At 30.3% G+C, this 19,914-nt stretch overlaps 1 long non-coding RNA gene across 1 annotated transcript; it reads right to left on the reverse strand.

Moving 5' to 3' along the window:
* Positions 1-341: 341 nt before the first annotated feature.
* Positions 342-18,175, reverse strand: LOC129304824 (uncharacterized). The gene is made up of 6 exons (XR_008591795.1): positions 18,039-18,175; positions 17,691-17,753; positions 17,446-17,543; positions 16,318-16,379; positions 15,663-15,724; positions 342-589 (listed from the first exon to the last, which is right to left on the reverse strand). It is a non-coding gene; the product is annotated as an uncharacterized LOC129304824 (long non-coding RNA).
* Positions 18,176-19,914: the final 1,739 nt, after the last annotated feature.

The following is a 19,914-nucleotide window of genomic DNA, read 5'->3' on the forward strand; positions in this document are numbered from 1 at the left end:
TTAAGTGTCTATAGAAAGCTTTTTTTGAGTCTAGCTAATGCATTAGTTTCACATTCAAATCATTTCTCAATCAAAAGTTGGACATTAAAAAGAAAACTTACTCTTTTATGCTTTCAAAACATAACTAAAGTGTCCAAAACTCAATCCAACTGCTAAAAGCCCACATTAACTCTTAGACCACACTCAATGGACTATATCGAACTTGTGCAATACATCACAACATTCCAATAATACCTATATCACATTTTTATCGCTCAACCCTTTTGATCATAAAGACATAAAGGGGACCCAAAATATATAATTATACATCTAAATCACCATCATTCACAAATATACTCACTCCTTACTTGCACAAGTATTTTGGCCTTGTACAAATATCTCAACTAAAAAGATACCACACGCACTAGGATCCAAAATGCACATTTTAATACTCAATATTTAATGGTGCAAGTACAACAAAATATGAACATCTTAGTTGAAAATATCAGGGCAATTACATATTAACTAAGAGTAATTGAGGCATTATAGTAGTAGGAAATTTAATTCCTAAACCTCATATGCTTTCCCTTGTCTTGACTAGAACTAGCGCCTGTGAAATGTTAAATAGAGGAGTGAATACAATCACTTAGTAATCAAGGTCAATCTAGCCTATCAATTGTATGTTAATTAATTATAGATGTAAATGACAATTAAATAACTTCACAAGTACCACATACATATTTTATAATTATAGCATCAGTCATAAAACTAATAACTATATGACTTGGCATTAGTGCATATCATCACATTTATTTCAAAAATGCATATCTTAAGTCATAATAGTAACAACCATGCACCGCTAATAAAAACACATCAAACCATCATAATAATAACCATGTGGCTGGAAGTAGGTTCGCATGGTCAATAACAATCTTATACCCTCCTAATACCTTTAACATAAAACCAATGGCTATTCAAAGGCTACATCTAAAACTTAGACTAACCAAGCCTTCCATTCATGAGGAGCTACTGAACCATAATTAACTCACTCACTTGTATTATGTGGTTTCCTCTAATACTAATAGCCATGTAGTGTTATACCCCTAATTTAGCCTCTTTATGAATTAGTATAGACTAGTTATGTTTGAGTCTTTCAAAGAAGAAGTAGGATAGTTCCGAATCAACTATGAGACAACACGCACCTCCCGATTCGAATGGTTAGTACCAAGACAAGCTTCTGATTCCAATGATAAGCCACTATTACTATGTGGGTTTACCAATCTACTCCTCCCTATAGGCAAACTCTCACTATATTGATCATGCCATACACAAATAACAAGATGTACAACATTCAAACAACAATAATCACATAATATCATGCTCACATAATTCTCTTTCTCTATTATAATCCACATAACACGATCAAATTCATCATACTCCACGTATCAAATGTCACATGTTCATCGATTTTACAATTACATGCTTCATTTATCAATAATCACATGAATATATATGTAATATTCTCAACAATTCAATACAATCTCCCTTACATAATTTCATCATGTTGCTAACATTACATCCATGGGTTCTCGACCACCCAAATAAACTTTCAAATAAATTAGTTCAACTAATAAATAATTAACATACAACTATACAAATAAGATTTTTCCCTGATTACTTCAAAACCTTTAATAGGTCAAAGGATAACCCTTAATTACAACTTGCTTTTTGAGCTAAATTCAAATTCACCGATGCTTTGTGAGATTAGTCTACAAGTACATTAACGACCTATCACTATAATCATTAAAATCACTATTTTTAATATCTAATTTCATAATTTAATAATCAAATTTCTCAACTATAAGATTAATCTCACATCTAATGTGTTTCTTAACTCCTTTATTTAGCTTTCAACAACTTACATAATTACTAATATATCATTTAACAACCTAAAATAATCATTAATGTCATAACTTACTCACTTTCAACTCTCAAATTTCAACCACTCTCAACTCATGAGTTTAATCACTACATTAAATTTATTAACTCCTATTAGCTTTAACTAACTTTATTAAACCTATCTACTGCTAATAGTGGCTTTCAACAATCCTAACTTTTATCATTAATGGCATTTAAATGTATAAATTCGTTCATAATTGAGAGTCCACTCTGATGGATGCATAAGACCATTATATCTAGGCTTAGATCACTCAAACAGCTATATTAGTCTTACTTAGATGAATGGGTTCGGACCCATAACTCTAAGTTCAGAAATTATCATCTCCTAACCTTAAATCTTACTTTCAAAACTTGTAAGGAGAAGAAGGGATAAGGAAGACATACTTCAATGAAATCAAGTTCTAATCACCTCCAAAATGCCTAAAAATTGATGCCCTAGCAGAGAAAAAACTCTCTTTATCACTCCTCCTTCTATTTTTGGTCCATTTCTCTTTGTTTTAAATGTTTGTGTTTTTAAAGAAAATTAGTTTTGAAAATTACGCTACAGCATAAATTTTTATGTTGCAATATAATGCACAGTGGGCTAAAAATTCAATTTTTTTTTTTTTTACAATTTGACTCCAAGAGACCTAATTCACTTCAAACCCAATCCAAAAGCTAAAAGCAAACTCAATGGCTATCTCTAACTATTCTCAAATTCATTTATATTTAAATTTATAAATTTACCCTTTATTAGCTTAATTAATCAAGAGGATAATTTTTGAGATGTTACAGTAAAAAATTTTTAACTTTTAAATATATATATATATAAGGCAAGAGTGCATATTAGATATCTTGTAATTTTATGTAAGGCTTTGGTTTTATTTTTAAATTTTATAAAATATTTTTTTAGTCTTTGATCCTAACACTTGGTCTCCAAAGATGATCTTTTTGTGCCAATCATTGTTATTTAAAAAAATTAAATTCAACATGTCAATATTTAGAAGTTTAATTTCAATTTTTTTAGTTAATGATTCTATCGATGTTTGAGTTAGGGGGCTAAAAAATATATTTTGAAATTAAGGGTAGTGGCTAATGCCTTAAAACTAGATTGTAAAAGATAATAGAGGAAAAGGTAATAATGACGAGCTCACAGAAGAAGTCAAATACCCCAGAGACCTACTCTCCTACTTGTCAATGTCATTCCTTGGTTGTTTCATTCTTAAAATGATCACAAATAATATGGTATACTTGCATTGCATGGACAATATTGGAGATAAGTTATAAATCACTAATGGAATAGGCTATGAACTGTTTATGTTGCTAAAGCCGTCATAAGAATTCATATCATCCATACTAAGGCCAAGCTTAAGGTTCCTTGGATCTTTACTAAACTTGGGAAATAATGTACCAATTTTCTTACATTGTTCCAAATCAATTAGATGTCAAAGATTTCCATTAGAAATTCTCTCATCTATATGTCATCTCAAATTTTTTGTATCCTTTTTATTAGCAAACAATCACTTAAATATCGATATGATTGGAAGATACTTGTTTGCCCTCCCTCTTTTCAGAGTTTACCCCCAAGTGTAACAGATACACTCTTAGGGTTTAATCCCATAACCTCTCCTACTAAGTGAAGAAGTAGGCAACATTAGCACCACTAAGCTAATCAGCTCAATTTCATAAGTTAAATTCACCATTCATAAACTCACATTTATCTATCACAATTCAACATTAGCAACATTTTCAATAATCATAATTTCAAATCATCTTTTGTTTCATAAAAGCAAACATGCTTTTTTACATTGAATACTAAAACACAAAGACATAACCATTTTTATAAAATACAAATTATAGTTTCACAAAACCCATAAAAAACTAAACAAGCAAATGAAAGAGATAATATTTTCCTCAATTACTTCAAATCATGAAGAATGACTCGGGAGGCCTAACTTCCGTATAACTCAGGAAGCCTTATCGATAGGCTTTTCAAGTACTAACACTCCATCAAGGTAAGTACTAAATTGCTTAAAGGTAAGTATAGAACCAAGATGGTAAGTATTGATGATGAGGGAATAAAGTGTAGGAAATTGATGATTTGCAACAACAGAATGGAGGAAAATCATTGTATTTTATATCCCTAAGGACAAAAGGATGATTAGGAGACTAATGAAGAGGAAAACATCTCAGACTGTGATGATAAAGGTGCTAAATGGAAACACAAAATAGGATTTACTCACACACTAAAACCATAAAAGTATTTCCAAAAGCACAGGATCTCCCTTAGAAATGATGCAAAGACCCAACTTGCTCTACCAACTAGACCTATAAGCTAAAGTAAAACTCACCTAGCCAAGATAAAAGGAAAGGGTACTCTAAAACATCAATACATAGCGTGGGAAAATAATTAATGAACCTCCTAGGTTGATGGGTAAAGGCAAGTTGTTGAGCATGTAGGGCTTGGTGAAGGAAAGGAAAGCAAAGGGAGTGAAGGGAAAAGAGTAAATGATGAAGTAAAGGTGAGAGTTTAAATTATTTTGGAAGGCAAAACAATTGACTCACCATAATGAGATATGATGAAGGTGCTCTAGAAACATGTGCTTAAGAGTGCTCAAAACATTAGAATACTTAAAAAACTCAGAGGTCAAACCTATAATACACTTCCAATCTCTGAAATTCTTGATAGCATAGTCACTCTTAGGCATGGAAACTCACAATCAATAATTATTAACATCCTATTAAAGACAAAACTCTTCTAGCACACATAGGAGGTGCGATGCTTTACATCCAGACAAAATAAATAGTTGAAAGAGACATATAAGAATATGAGAATTCAATAATCTTATTGAAATTCGCATTGTTAAAAGGAACATTTGTACCCTTTGAAATCTCTTAGGATTTGAAAAAAGGTGCCAAAACAAAAGATGGAATGTCAACTAGTAAAGAGAAATTAGAAGGATGATAGTGCTTAATAGAATGACAGGATGGACTAAGTAAAGGAGGACTACGAATAAAAGAACATAGGCAGTACGTACAAAAACATGGGAATAATAATTACATGAATTCGATAATAATTACAATACATAAACAACAAACTAACCATGAAAAAAATTGCTAAATACAAATAATTAAAAGACAAAGAAAACAACTATAATTGTCCATAAAATCCCTCCCCTTGTAGGCACCCAAGTTTTTCAAGCCAAATATAGAAAATAAAATATAATCACAACATTCTGGTAACAACCATAATCTACTAGAAATAAAAACCAAACCAAATCAGACACATAACCAAATCTATTCAAATCTCTAACAACCTCCAAATTTATTATCATCCTTTTAAGGAATAAGGTCCTACCTTTTCATTAATAAGCAAAGGTAAATTTGTTATGTAACAAACAACTCAAACAAAAGATTGAAGAGGAAGGCAACTAGTCCATTTTAAGGAGAAATCACAAAATCCCTCCCTTTTGTTGACACCTAAACTTTCAAATAGAAAGTAAGCAAAAAAGTGATGTCAAGCAAGCACTACAATCTATTTGTTAAGCAACAAACTCAACATAAAAAACTAGTCATTAAGCAAGAGATGTGTGTTTTTTCAAAATAAGGGCCATATGTAACACATGGGATAGACTATTTTCTAGTATCACAAACAAATGACTAAAGGTCTTTTATTTTTTTTCACATTGAAATTTAAGAAAAAAATAATCAAAGAGCTTAAAAGGGTGCATTTATTTGCGAGCTTAAAATGGTCGACAGTTTGAAGCCCAAATTATTACAAACCTTTCAACCTCTACAGCTAAGCATCAAAAAGTACAATGAGAGAAGAAGAAGAAAATATCAACATCCAATATTTCAAAGAGAACTTAGCAAACAAAAGATATGCTATAAATTTGGCAACCATAAAAATTACAACTACCAAACATAGAAATCTAGGTAACAATTTTAACCCAAAAACACCAAATACAAAATGAAAATGATGATGTTAAATAACAAGCAAGTAATAATATAATCATAATTAAAAAATTATTATTAAATAAAGAATTGCAAAGATTTATTGACATTCACAATCTATAAATAGTCACAACAACATGAAAATGAAGGTGTATAAATTTAAAAATAACTCTAAAGAGGGAGATAACCTAGTAACCATTGATTTTTGAAAAAATAGCTTCTACTAAAACAAGAATACATTCACTATCACCTTAAATTCACACAATGTTACAAGGGAAGATACCAACAAAGTTAAGGCCCCTTTTTCTAAACATCTCAAGTTAAATAATTTCGAGGTCATAAATGAAAATCAATTAAACAAGCCTCATCCAAATGCTACATTAGGAAATAAAGATAAATGAAATATGGCAAAATAAACTTACAAAACTTCATCCTACTCTAAATGTTATAAATTTATAAGAAAAATGAAAAAAAATAAGAATAAATAAAATAGGAAGAAAGGGAGAGTGGACATGAGCCAAAAAAAAAAAGGAGAGTTCTTAGAAAACCTTATCAAACTTCCAAATTTCATTTACCAGTTGTAGTGTCTTAATAGTAATAAGCAAGTAGAAGTGAAGATTAATATAAAATGAAACTCAAGATGAAGAGAGAAGTTGAACTTTTTTTATCAGTAGGAATACCATAGAATTTAATGTTATAGCTTGTCAAAAAAAGATTTTACAATAAAAAATCAAGATGGATAGTAGTTTATGATCTAGAATTATGTAAAAAAAATGTCTATTTTCTCCTACAATATGGAAATCAAAGTTGTTAAGGGTAGCATAACCTTATTTGAATTATGAGCTATATGCTCTTGTAGTTTCCATTATAAGAAACTCTGGTGTATTTTAATATGTGGATTTTCTCCACAAATTGTTAAGGGTAGCATAATCTAATCTCGTGTTAAAATCATAATCCTCAAGCACAAACATTACATGTTATGAACATGCACTTTCATCATGCAAGACAAAATTATTTTTGATAGCAAATTAGGCACATCTAATCATAACTAATAGAGGAATACAGTCATTTATTGGAAAAAAAATGCTATGCAACAAGCAACTAAAAACAAAAGAATGAAGAGGAAGGTGACTTGGCAGCTAATCTATCTTAAGAAGGGAAATCACAAAATCCTTCTCGTTAATTGCACCCAAACTTTCAAGAAGAAAGCAAGAAAAAGAGTTATCACAATAAAATGAGACAAGAGTCTAGTAAAAATCACAATCCACAAATAAAAAAAATATACAACGTAAGAAACATATTATTAAACATAAACAATTAAAAGATAAAGAATACAGTTTCAAAGGCACATGAAACCAAAAAATTTAGAATCCATGAAGGCATCCATGCATTTCAATCTAAATGTAATAAAAAGTTTAAAAAAATAATCACAATAAACATGCACAACAATCTAATAAAAATCGTAATCTAGAAATAAAAGCCACAACATTTAATAGCAATAACAGCAAGTAAGCACATAAACTAACAATTTCCGAATTTCATGCCTTCATCCTTAGAGTAATTACATCTTACTTGTTTATGGAAGCAAAAAACAAATATGTTATGCAACAAAAAACTATAATCAAATAATGAAGGCAACTTGGTTAAGGGGGGAACCAAAAAATCCCTCACTGCTAATGACACCTGAACTTTCAACTGAAAAAGCAAACAAAAGAGTAAAAATCTAGTAAAAATCACAATCCAAAAAAAAGAAAGAAAAAGAAAACATGACATGAAAGTAATTTTGTTTACAAACAAGTAAAAAAGACAACAAATAAAACCTTGATAAGGAATACAACCACATAATCCATCTCCCATGAAAGCATCCAAGATTTTTGAGTAATCACAATAAATAAGCACTCTATTCTAGTAAAACCATAATATAGAAATAAAAATCACAACATGGAATCAAATAAGTTATGTAAAAAAAATTAAAACTAAGAAAAGTATCGATCACAATCAATTCATACAACTACAAAATCCCTCCCTAATAACTAATAAAAGATTAATTACATTCAATCAACCACAAACATCACGACAATCATAGCAATCAAATCTCAGTATAAAAGATAGCAAACAAAAGAACAATCCAAATAAATAATCACAATAAGAATTGGTAACATTCACAATCTAAAAATAGCCATGCTAACATGAAAACAAAAATGTCCTACTTGAAGAGAAAGGCAACCTAGTAACGAGCCATTTTTTGGAAAATAATTTCAACTAAAACATGCATTCATGATTACCATCAATTCACTTGGAATTAGAGGGGAATGCTAATAGCAAATCCCTCCCCTTGAGTTAGATAGCCAAATAATGGAAAGATCTTGCAAGAAAAAAAAAAGCTTACCTATTTTGCTTATTTTAATTCGTTGCAAAATAGAGAGATTTCAAATTTCATATATCACTTTCAGTACCTTAATAAGAGATCATGTCATCTTTCCCAACCCAAACATATCATGATTATAGATATAAAAGTAGAAGGAGCAAAAGTCTAACATCCTGAATTTTAATTCTAGAATCAGGAATAAATTAGTAATTAGTGGATTGATTATAATTTGAATGTTGAGTTGATGTTTGGTAATGTTTGGATGTTGTATTGATAGGATAGAAGGGTAGAACAACAATCTGAGGCATAATATACAAGCACAAGTGAGATTGGACTTACTGTGCCAAGCGTCATAGTGAAAGCTAAGTGTACCACAGCGCATTGCCCAAGGATCACTTATAGCTAATGTGATCAATTTGTGAAATTAGAAGAAGAATTATTGGAAACGTATTTGGAGGAGAAGATTAGTCCATCTCTGGTAGGGCAAGCCTTATCTGGCTATTAGGAGTTTGCTTTGATTAGTAACTTACTGGATAAGTATCACACAATCTCAAACTTCATTTCTATCCCATTTTTGTTGAATTTCATCAATTGAGAAACTTTAGTTTTAAGGTGTTGTAATTTAAAAGAAAGAGTTAAAACGGGCTATCGTATGACTAATATGAAATTGAATAGTTAAGCTTTGAGGATTTAAGCTCAAGATAGAAAGTCTTAATGATCCAAAATATAGGGTTTAACTTTGCGATGAAGGCTCTAGGAGATCACCTATACGTGAATAGCATTACCTAGTCTGAGCAATGGTATAGTGGGCCTTGTTCCTTCTGACTGGAAGTCTAGTTGAAGTGTAGAGATTACTTGCTAGGTGAAACTAGAAATGCATTGCATAAGCATAACGAGATTGATAATAATGAATTCCTGTACATGCATATAATATTGCTTTTACTGATACACATGCTACTTTATCATTTGTTTATAATTTTGCTTACTAACCGGTAATTGAGGTTATTAAGTTATTGGGACGTATGTCTCATTTCTTTATTTTTGAACACAGGTGAAGAGAAGAGAGCGCGAGAATGTCAAGAAAGGAAGCAAGGAAAGAGTAGCTTCATTTGATAATGGTATGACTGTCATATATTATGAATGAATGTAAAAAGTTGTTTATAGAATTTAAGTTGCCAAATAGGATACGTAAGTGAATGTGTATATGTATTGTCTTGTGAATCTTTCTTATATATGTATATGATGTTACATCTTGCCAAGGGTGCTCTAATGAGAGGGTACGTGGGTAGGGTTAAATGCTAACAAGTATATAATATTGTGTAACTTGTTACACTTGTGTATATGTTGAATTTGAATTGATGTGATGATTATGTATTGATTGTAAATTGTGTTGGTATATGAGAACTTGACATAAATGGTGAGGCAGATTTCTATTTTAAAGAGTCGAGTGTGATGTGATTCTCAATCATATAGTGAGGTAAAGCCTATATGTGAGAGTCAAAGTGGTTGAAAGTGAAACAAGTCTTGTTATATATGTGTGTGTTGTATATGTGTATTACTCATATACGTTTATAATTGTGTAATGCGGCCTTAAGAGGCCAAAATAGACAATTGATGTGATATTTATGGTATGAGGTGTCAATCATGTGTATGTAGTCTTTTTAAATTTGATTCAAGGCCCAAAGTAGTCTAATGGAATAAAGAATGAGAATTGAGAATTAGGGTGCATGTTTTTGAAAGAAAAATGGCTTTTTACACTCAGGTGTCTAATTTTAAATTGGACCATCAAATCAAGTTCAAACTTATTTTATTAACTAGTATATGTTTTAAGCTTTGTGTGGATGCTTGAATTACTACAATCGAACCTCAAATGTAGAAATGGCACAAGATGAAAGTTTGTCTTCTGAGCTATCATATGACAGTAGAAATTACTGTCATATGCACCACGTCATATGATGTGCCTATCATGGAGCATGACACAAACAGAAACAAAGCTCGTTGGTTTATACCACATGCTGCGGTGTATGGTCCTTTTTTAGGGTTGAGAAGTTATGTCTTTTTAAGTTGTTTGACTATATTTGCGCTTCCGCTAGCCTTTTTATTTGAATATATGTTTTAAGAAGTCAGGATCCTAAGATTTGAAAACAAATTAAGGGGCTATTACTATGATTTTGATTTATTGATTGTGTTGATTGTGTGATTTAGAACAATAAAGTCTGATTTGAGTTAGGACTTTACAAAAAAAGTAGAAGAATTATATCTACATCACTTAGCACAAAGAACGCAATTATCTAAATGGGGTGGACAAAAAAAAGAAGATAAAATTGCTCTTAGTGCAAACTATCATAGAAGGGGAAATAAAAGACAAGGAGAAAGAGACAAGGAGAGAATATTTTGAAAGAGACACTCAAATGTGGAGAAAGAAACTTACCTTCTTTTTTTTATTGCAAGCAATATTGGCAATTTGAATTAGAAAGCCAGTCAATTGAGATCTAATAATAAGAAAATTAAAGGTGGATAGAAACTTACAATAAAGGTTGATTTATAAACTATAGATGCTCAAGATGTGTGCTCTACCAAGGCTTGCATGTTATATATACATTTCTTGAAAATGAGCTTTAAGCTCATGTTGTCTCTCTATTGTGAGAGACTTTTGTAGTTCAATAAGCAAATTTTCTTCACAAATCATCAAAAGTAGTATACCTAACTTCATGTTAAAATCATATTACTCAAGCATAAACAATATATGTTATACACATGCACTTTCATCATACACGGTAAAATTATTTTGTATAGCAAATCAGGCACATAACCTAATTAACCTATTAAAATTTCTACCACCTTTCAAATTAGAGGAGTAGGGTCCTACTATTTGTTAGAAAGCAAAAACAAATATGGTATACAACAAACAACTAAAAGCAAAAAGAATTAAGAGGAAAGCAACTTAGTAACTAATCCAATTTCAAGGAGAAAACTCAAAAAACCCTACACATTAAATGCACCCAAACTTTTGACAAGAATGCAATAAAAAGAGGAAGGAAATTAAAAGCATCTAGTAACAAGAATTCGGTAACAGGCACAATCCAAAAATAATAAACACAACATGAAAAACATATTGTTGAACACAAATAATTAAAAGACAAAGATTGCAACCTCAAAGAGTAACCAAGAATTTAATAGAAATTGGAAACCAAGAAATTTTTCATCCAGGAAAGCATCCAAGCATTTCAACCTAAATGTAATAGAAAATAAAAGAGTAACCACAATCTAGAAATAAAAACCATAATATCTAATAGAAATCACAGCAGGAAAGAACATAAACAAGCCAAATCTATTCAAATCTCCAACAACTTTCAAATTTAATATCCTCATCCTTTCAGTACTTAAGTCCTACTAGTTTGTCAGGAAACAAAAACAAATACATTATGCAACAAATAACTAAACTCAAAGAATGATGGTAACTTGGTAATTGATTAATTTTAAGGGGGAACCAAAAGAATTCCTTACTATTAATGGCACCTGAACTTTCAATTAAAAGAGCAAGCAAAAGAGTAATCACACAAAAAAAATTCAGTAACAATCACAATCCAAAAAAAAAATGCGACACAAAAACCACAATGTTTAAAACAAGTAAAAGATAACGAATAAAACCTTGATTGGGGAGACAACCTAAAAAATCTGTCCCCTATGAATCCTCTAAGATTTTTGAGTGAATTGTTAGAAAAGAAAAGAGTAACAACAATAAATAAGAACTGTAATTCGATAACAACCATAATATAGAAAAAGAAAAAAAAAAACCTATTTAAATTAAGAAAATTCACAATCACAATCAATTCATACAATCACAAAATCCCTTCCCAATCAAAACATCTAAACTTTTAAACAAAACCTTATTGCAAACAAAAGATCAATTACAATCTAACAACCACAAACATCACAACAATTATAAAAATCAAGTAGAAATCTTAGCACAAAAATAGCATACGCATGTTGAAAATGATTGTTACATAACAAACAAGTAATAAACAATCATAGTAGCAATTTTTGAAAAAATAATTTTCATTAAAGAATACATTCATAATCACCATCAATTTGCATGGTGGCAGAGGGGAAGACCAACAACAAAACTCCTCCCCTTAAGTTAGATAAATGGCCAATGGAAAGATTTAAAAGAAAAAAGTAAGGTGGACAATCGCTTATCAATTTTGCTTATTTTGAATTGCTGAAAATGAAGAGAAGCTCATCCATTTGTCATCCTACTTACAAATTTCATATATCAATTTTAGTGCTTCCTCAATAAGGTACATCTCAACTTTTAATAACCAAACACATAGCTACAACTAAATAGATACAAAAGTATATGGAGGGAAGAAGTAGAATAAACCATATATACGTCACACCTCTTACAAAGAACACAATTATCTAAACATAGTGGACAAAGAATATAATATTACACTTAGTGCAAGCTATCACAAAGTAGGGGAAATAAAGATAAGAGGAAGAGCAAATTGGAAGACAAGTAGGAGAAAATATTTTTTTGAAAAAGAAACTCAATATGGAAGATGTTTAACTTCTTTTTTTATCACAAGCAATATTGGCAATTTGAATTGGATAACCAATCAAAGAAAATATCTAACAACAAAACGAAATCGAAGAAGGATAGATGCTTACTTTTTTTTTTTGGTTGATTTTGAATCATCTCAAAGTTCTTCTCATCCTCCCCCTTCCTTTATTATCCTTCACATTTTTGTCCCGCATCAAAGAATTCACCACACATCTGTAAAAAATAATAAAATATTTTTTGTTCCATATTTTCAATCCCACATCAAAGGTATGCATTGATTCAAGCCCCGCAACATTACCAATGCAAATATAAAAAATCATAAAATAAGGCAGAAGATGTGTGATTTAAAACAAGGACTAGGGCTAAAAAATAGCTGCACTATTTTCTTGTAATATTTTAAGTATAAAGGCAAATATTTAAAGGTAAAGCTTTCATTACAAATCTTTCAACAACATTAGTCAAAATTATCCAAGAATGTGACTATTACAAACTAGCATTGAATATGCAAAGAAAAGTATAGTTGAAATAATTAAAAAATATGCAATATATAATCATAAAAAATTCTATGGATAACTTCTAGATAACAACAATTAATAAATCAATCGTATGCAATACCAAACCTTTGTGATGTTTCATGCCACAATTTCTAATGCTAAAGGTTTTACCAATAAACCTTGCTCCTATAAATGAGTATTCATATAAGCAACGTTGATGAAAGTTAATAAATTATACTACATTAAATTAGCATGCCATTTAGTTCTATTGTGATCTAGAATTATTTGAAAAAAAAAATCTATTTTCTATTACAATATGGAAATAAAGGTTGATTTACATACTCTAGATGCTCAAGATATGTGCTCTAGTAAGGGCCTGCATGTTATATAGATTTCCTGAAAATGAGCTATGCTAGTGCAGTCTCTATTGAGAGAGACTTTAGTGTAGTTTAATATGCAAATTTTCTTCACAAATTGTTAAGAGTAACATAACCTAACCTCATGATAAAATTCATATTCCTCATGCCAGACAATACATGTTATACACTTGCACTTTCATAATGCATGATGAAATTATTTTTAATAGCAAATCAGGCATATCACCTAATTAGACCTAATCAGATCATCATCCTTAGAGAAATAAGGTCATATTATTTGTTAGAAAGTGAAAGCAAAATAAATATATTATACAACGAACAACCAAAATAAAAGAAACAAGAAGTAGGAAACTTTGTAAGTAATCCATTTTGAGGGGGATTGCAAAAGCCCTCCTCGTTGATTGCACCAAAACTTTCAACAAGAAGGCAAGCAAAAGAGTTATCACAATAAACAAATACAAAATCCAATAACATTCACAATCAAGAAACAACACAATATGAAAAACATATTATTAAACACAAACAATTAAATGACAAAGGAGACAACCTTGAAGGCACAAGAAACCAAAAAATTTCTCATCTATGAAGGCATCTAAGAATTTCAAGCCAAATGCAATAAAAAAAGAGAGTAATATAATCACAATAAACAAGCACAACAATCTGATAACAATTACAATCCAAAAATAGAAGCCACAACATCTAACAGAAATTACAACAAGTAAAGCATATAAAATAATCAAATTTATATTGAAATTTGAACAGCTTCCAATTCATATCCTCATATTAGGAAGCAAAATCAAATGTTATGCAATGAATAGGTAAAATCTAAGAACGAAGGCAACTTGGTAATGGCACCTGAACTTTCAAGCAGAAAGCAAGCAAAAGAGTAATCACAATTAAAAAAAATAAAATAACAATCAAGCAACGATCACAATCCATAAAAGTAAATATGACATGAAAACCATAATGTTTACAACAAGCAAGTAAAAGACAACTAGTAAAACCTTGACAGGGAATGCAATCATGAAATCAATCCCCTATAAAGGCATCCAAGATTTTCGAGTGAAATGTTAAAAAAGAAAGAGTAATCACAATAAGCAAGAACTCTAATTTGGTAACAACTATAACATAAAATTAGAAACTATAACATAAAATAAGTTATGTAAAAAAATAAAACTAAGAAAAGTCACAATCACAATCAATTCATACAACCACAAATCCATCCCAACCAACGCGTCTAAACTTTCAAATGGAACCTTATAGCAAATGAAAGATCAATTACAATCTGACAACCACAAACATCACAACAATCATAGCAAACTAGTAGAAATCTTAGTATAAAAATACCAAACACAATATGAAAATGATTATTATATAACAAACAAGTAATGACAAAGCCTTAAGGGAAAGGCAACTACAAATTCTCTTTCTCTAAGGGCACCAAAAATTTTCAAGAACTTAAGAGAAAATAAAAGAATAATTCAAATAAACAATTGCAATAAAAATGGTAACATTCACTATCTAGAAATAGCCATAACAAAAAAGTGTCCAACTTAAAAAAATAAATTTGATGAGGCAACCTAATAGTGAGCCAATTTTTGAAAATAATTTCTTCTAAAAGAATACATTTATAATCACCGTCAATTCACATGTAAATGGCTAGACAAGAAAAAATCTCTCTTATTGAGTTCGATAGCCAGCCAAAGGAAATGGCCAGACTATTTTCTAGTTTGACAAAAAAATGACAAAGGTCAAACTTTTATTACAAACCAACCTTTCAATCTCTATTGCTAAGAGGCAACAAAAGTGAAAGTAGAGAACAAGGAGAAGAAGAAACCATATCTACATCAGCCAATATAGAAAACATGTTCACTTAAACATAAAGGCTAAACAAAATGAGAAAATAACTCTTAGTACAAACTATCAAAAAGGGGAAGGTAGGAGTAAAGCTTTTATTAAAAAAAAACTTAATATGGAGAGAAGCTTACCTTCTTTTTTTGATCGCAAGCAATATTGATGGCTTGGATTGGAGAGACCATCACAGGAAGATCTAACCAAAAAAGAAATGATAACAAACAAAATATTACTTATTTTGTTAATTTTGAATAACTAACCTTAAGTTGGAGAGAAGTTCTTCTCATCCTCCCTCTTCCACATTTATCCTCCATATTATTTGTCTCGCATCAAAGAATTCACCATACAACTAGAGAAAATAATAAACATATTTTGGCCCATATTTTTTGTCCCACTTTAAAGGGGGGCGTGTGTGTGTTGTTTACATTCAAGCCTATAAGCATTTCCTTATGCAAATGTATTAAAAAAAACATGAAAAAAACGGTTGCTTTTTAAAAATAAGGGCCACAGCTAAGAATGAATGTATTATTTTCTAGTATCACAAAGAAAATGACTAAAAGTCAAGCTTTTATTACAAACCATTTAATATCTACACCTAAGCAGCAACAAAAGTACAAGGAGAGAACGAGAAGAAAAAAATCTATATCTACGTCACTTGATATAGATAACACAATGATTTAAACATGAAGGACAAACAATCACAGAGGGCAACAAATAGAGGGCAAGAGCAAGAATGAAAGTAGGAGTAAAGGTTTTACTAAAAGAAACTCAATATGAAGAAAATCTTACCTTCTTTTTTCTATCCCAAGTAATAATGTCAATTTGACTAGAGAGCCTGTCAAAGGAATGATCTAACAATAGAAAAATGAAGATAGATTTTCAAGTAGAAACCATGTCTACAACAGCTTGAAAAAAGAACACAATTATTTAAACTTTAAGGAAAAATAGAGAAAATTACTCTTATTGCAAACAATAATAGAGGACACAAGTATAGAAAATAACATCATGTTTCGTTCCATATTTTTTAATACTCCCCCATTGATGGCAAACCATACTTCCACCGTGAAATTAATACAACACCCACATCAATTTGACATAAAAAACAGCATCAATTCAACAACAGATTTCGTCATTTCAGTTATGGTTGTCACCAAGAACTAACAAATTCAAAAATCAGGACCAAAACATAAAATTTAATATATTTTTTTTTTTCCTTTCTCCCCACCACAAACCCAATTAATTTCATTCTTCCACCATGCTTTTTGGCATCAACAATCAATGAATATACATGAAAACAGCCTACAATATTTCTTTAAAAATATATTTCAAAAACAACCCAATACCTAGCTAAATTTGGCATCAAACTTCACAATTCATGAACCATAAAATAATCCACACATATCAAAACTACATAAAAACAAACATCTAGTGAATCATTTTCAGAAAGTTTAAGGTCAAATTTCATGGAATTACCTTATGAATTTGCACCACATAATTCACCTACAATTTCTTTGCAGTTAATCAACTTACTTGGCTGCACCAAGTGTTCGCAAAAGCATAATATTTGCTAAGCAAAACACACAAATTTTGTTTATTCTCTAAACATGTGCCACTTCATCCACAAGTGTGATTGTTCATTTGCTGCATTCCTTTCTCAATATAAACCAAAATAATTGTGCATATCAATTGACCAAAAATAAATTGCTTCAATGCCAGAAAAAAAAGTTGGAATAACATGCTTCGTTCTAATTCTCCTTGGAATAATTATTAGCTTTTTCTTGACGATACAATCAATCTTACCATATCAAAGCACAAAGGCCACCATGTAATGTAATTAAAATAACTGGGTTATAAAAACATAGCGCAGTTCTCTATGGGCAAATGTATCGGACATTGGAAGGATAGGAAAGGAAATACCTGTCTTCTAGCATGTAGGATTGAACTAAGGGTCATGACATTCTTCGTGTCCTTTAGCGGACATACTTTTGTTGATTCCCACCAAACAAACAAATGTCCTTTTTAGAAAAATTCAACAGAAAAAAAAAAAAAACGGAAGAGACAAGCAATCAACGGGAACTACGATTAGAAACATCGGAAGAAACAGGAAACTTTAATGATTGAACTTCGAAAACCGAAATGGTAAAGAAACAAATATCAGATACCCCTTTACTGTTCCTGTCGCTCGTTAATGTCACTTCCATAAGAATCCACCGACGTAACTCCACCTACAAAAAACAAAAGGACCCCACATCAGAAATCTCATTCCTCCGGCGACACACCAGAATTCAAATAACCTCATATCTTCAACACGAGTGTATGAAGCAAAAATTAAGAAAAGACTTTGGGGAAATACTGTTCATTCAGACATTTCATCAAACAGATGATGCCTTAAAAACAGAGATTTGAAATTCATATTAGTTTCATTTCAATAAATCGATGAACAAAAGGAACGAGCATCCAAGTGAAGTAAAATTGAAGTAGAAATTAGCAAAAAGGGATGAGATATTTACCGGAAACACCATGATCACAACCAAATATTAAACCACCCGTAACAGCAAGGATGCAAGTGAGGACGACCCTTGAGGATTCATCGAAACCATAGAGGATGTAACGGCTATAAACACCTGCTGCTTCCGCCTTCCTATAAAACTTTCAATTTTTACTAACCGTTTAAACTATGAGTCGGCAATTTATACTAGTCGTAGTAGTGGGTTATTGTTTCACAAGTTCCTTTCCCCGCCCCCCTACGTCATTTTTCTCTAAAATTTTTAAATTCTTACCGTTCTGAAAAAAAAAAAAAAATTACAAGCCGTTTCATTTCTGAGGGATTATTTTTCACTAGCCGTTAGGATCATTGTTTCACTAAATTAATACTCCATTTAATTTCCTTCCATTCAACTTGTTCAACTAATTAATTAATTCGCTAAACTCTGCTCATCTCATATGTATTAGGTATAATAACTTCAATGTTAACTTGTTTCGATAATTTAGATAATAAATCGCTTATACATTTCAGATGTAAATACAAATTATTTAGTGTCTTTTTCCCGTTGGATTTAATTATGCAAAATTATTTTACATTAAATAGAATTATTTACTGGCATATAATATTTACGTGCAATTACATATAATATTTGTGTTATTTTGATAATTTATTTTTTAAAAAAATTAGATAGAATACTAGGAATAGTAATTTTTTAGCTAAACATGAATAACACGAAAGTAAATAGACTTTTGATGAATTTTTTTAATCGAACAAGAATCATTTTTTTTCATTTTAAAACATATGAAAAATTATCAATTAAACTTAGTGTGACTGGGTATATGTTCCCGTAACTTAAATAAGTGGTTAGCAGTTCAAATTATTGTCCTTGTTTATGTAATTTAGTTAGAAAAGATCTCTCCGTTGCTTTCAATAACTCTAGAAATTTGAATCCTTTCCATACCCTCTGCCAATATGTCCCTCCATGCTAAATCACATCCATCTGTTTAATTATTTATTCGGTTTAATTGTGTAAGATTGCCAATTATGACATTAAAATAAATAAATTATTTATTCAGTAATTACCATAAAGAAGCATTATGATCTTATTTTCAAAAGTATTTAAATGATGATAATGAATAATATATTTATTTTAATGTCATTATATAATTAATAATCTTGCATCACTAAACTAGATAAATAACTAAAACAGACGAATGATATTGAGTATGAAAAAACACCACTGAAAGAGTGTGTGAAGTGCTCCAAATCCCAAACATTATATATACACATACAAAGGATACAAGAGGACAAATTTTAAAAAGATTAAATAGCAATTCTTCTCGAACACTATTCATCACCTCTGGGTGATTTATGATATAAGTCAAGGCAAACTCAATTATGTTGGAAGATGTGCCATTTCCGCCAGCCACCATATATATCCTCCTGCCCTAAATTGTTTTTAGCATATAGAATAATTTTATAAAGAAATAGTTCTTTCAAAGTTAAATAGCAATTTGATTCCTAAACTATATAGATCTAGAGTGTGATAGAAATCAAGGGACAAGTTAAAATCCAACATTTTGTTATTTTGATCTGTTACGGGACATTAGATGATCGATGGCTATATTCAAAGTTAAGAAGGTGAAAGAAACCAAATTAATTAATTAGAGATGTTATAAATAATTAAGAAGTCTTAAAAGCAAATGGAGTTCTAAATGATCAAAAAACCACTCTTAGTACATTGAGCTTAACCCAAGATATTCAAGCTCATAAGTCCAATTAGTTTAGTTATTTTCTTCTTTTTAAATTTAGAAAATTAATTTATCTTATTTTAATTTTGAATTTAAGTTTAATAAAATTAGTTTATTTTGTTTAAAATTTAAACAAGGATACAATATATC

The sequence above is a fragment of the Prosopis cineraria genome, unplaced genomic scaffold, assembly GCF_029017545.1.
Source record: "Prosopis cineraria cultivar Desert tree isolate PC_DT_omini unplaced genomic scaffold, ASM2901754v1 PC3, whole genome shotgun sequence".
Taxonomy (NCBI): Eukaryota; Viridiplantae; Streptophyta; class Magnoliopsida; order Fabales; family Fabaceae; genus Prosopis; species Prosopis cineraria.